At 56.0% G+C, this 1,832-nt stretch overlaps 1 long non-coding RNA gene across 1 annotated transcript in view; it reads right to left on the bottom strand.

Moving 5' to 3' along the window:
* Positions 1-1,618, bottom strand: part of LOC115948239 — a 45,502-nt gene extending 43,884 nt beyond the window's left edge. The window contains exon 1 of the long non-coding RNA XR_004082084.1: positions 1,530-1,618. This is a non-coding gene — a long non-coding RNA (uncharacterized LOC115948239). The remainder of the gene's footprint in view (positions 1-1,529) is intronic.
* Positions 1,619-1,832: the final 214 nt, after the last annotated feature.

Raw genomic sequence — 1,832 nt, 5'->3', positions numbered from 1 at the left:
TTGTGTGACACCTGGTTGAGGCCACAAAGGTGGCACGAAAGGCCCAGGTTCTCCAAGCTGGATGCCAAAGCTCCCCGAGCATCCCTCACTGCCTGGAGGAGGAGCGGAGGCCTCGGCCCTCCTCTGCCCGCGCTGTGGGAGTCCAGAGTAAACATTTGCCATCCCTGGCCCAGCTCATTCATGCCACCACAACACATCCCTTATTGTGTGCCGGACAAGCCGCAGGCCGTGCCCCCAGCCCGGCCATGCCCACAGCCCAGAGCCCGTGCCAGCAGCCCGGCCGTCGCCGCCGTGGCACGGCCCCGCGTGGGCAGCGGCCATGGAGGAGCCAAGACCCCGCCAGCCCTGGGAAAGAAATGCCCACGGGTCTGAATGGAATCCCAGCCGCGGGCTGGCAGCCTTTCCCTGGCATTTATTGTTCCAGCACAAGGGCTCTTTGGGGAGAGGAGCTCCGGGGAGGCCTCTGCGGAGAGATTAGATCGGTTCCTGCTTGACTCTGAGATAAAACTGCCCCTGGCGCCGCCTTTGTGTGCTCCGGCCCCCACAGCAGGGAAAATGAGCCCACAGTTTGCAAAAAGGGACATTCTCCCCATGGTGACAGCCAGGCTGCGGCTCTGGGGCGGCACCGAACGGTCATGGCTCAGCTAGAGCAAGGGTGACAGCACTGGTGACATCTGAACCATCTGGGAATCCCTCCTGGGAGAGGGGACAGGAGCTGCTGGGAGAATGCTGCAGCCTACCCTGCTGCTCAGGGGGACAGTGATTCAGAGGGGATTGCTCAGGAACATCAAGGTTTAGTTACTTTGGAGCAGTCGCAGGGGTGACGGAGCTGGGTAGTTCCTACTCAATACATCAACCTTTTTCCTTAGCATGGGTCACTAACAAGGCAGTGATAAATAATTTCAGCCATTTCTTTTCTGTAAAACCAGCACATCACTGACCTCCTCCATGGAGATCCATCACAAAACCCACTTGAGAGCTATTTCTTGGCTCTACCCCCCAACTGACCCTGTATTTAGCGCACACTGATGGAAGAGAGCACACATCATCTGGGAAACACCAGCCCCACACCACCAGTTCAACTCCAAGCCTCTGCAGGGCCCACAGAGGCAGAAGGACATGAGATGAGACCAAGAGCAGCAAGTCCAGAGAGCAGAGCCCTGCCAGAAGCCTGCAAGATCCATCTTGCTGCCACCCACCCCAGCACTTATTTTCTGCTTTCATGGTTTTGCCATTAAAAGCAATTACAGCCCAGTCATATTCACAGGGCACCCCGATGAATTCATCAAAGCCGGGGCTCCACACAAGCCCAGCTCAAAGCCACGACACTTCCCTGGGTTCCTGGGGTGAACCACGGGGAGCTTGGATGTCTGCAGAACAAAAGCCCTGCACAAAGAATTCCTGCCCGACTTGAACGGCAGCCCCGGGTGCTGATACAGTCTCAAACGCAGTAATTATGGCTGGCTTTGAAGCCTAACGTGTGCAGAGTGCACTTTCCACACCTATTTCACCCAAACGACAGCACTTACCTCATCCCCGGCGTACCTGCTCCTCCGGAGCCCTTTGTAGTCCTGCCAGGGCCTCTCATTTCTGCTCTCAAGTGCTGCCGCTGCTTCTGGAACGGGAGACAGGGGGAAATGCAAAATGAAAAAAGGCTGCCCTGAATTACAGCTTGCATCTCCATGAGAAAGCCTTTATTACATTATTTTGACCCGCTTGATGAGGGGAAATTAAAGGATTAAGTTTCCAAATGGGTGTCTATTGTGTCCAGCCCTGGCTCATCCTTGACCTGCCATCCTGAAGGACCTTTCACTCGCAGGCCTTCTCCCATG

Source organism: Geospiza fortis, unplaced genomic scaffold, assembly GCF_000277835.1.
Source record: "Geospiza fortis unplaced genomic scaffold, GeoFor_1.0 scaffold2, whole genome shotgun sequence".
In the NCBI taxonomy this organism is placed as follows: domain Eukaryota; kingdom Metazoa; phylum Chordata; class Aves; order Passeriformes; family Thraupidae; genus Geospiza; species Geospiza fortis.
Note: the sequence above shows the minus strand (reverse complement) of the source record. Positions and strands in the feature narration are given on the sequence as shown.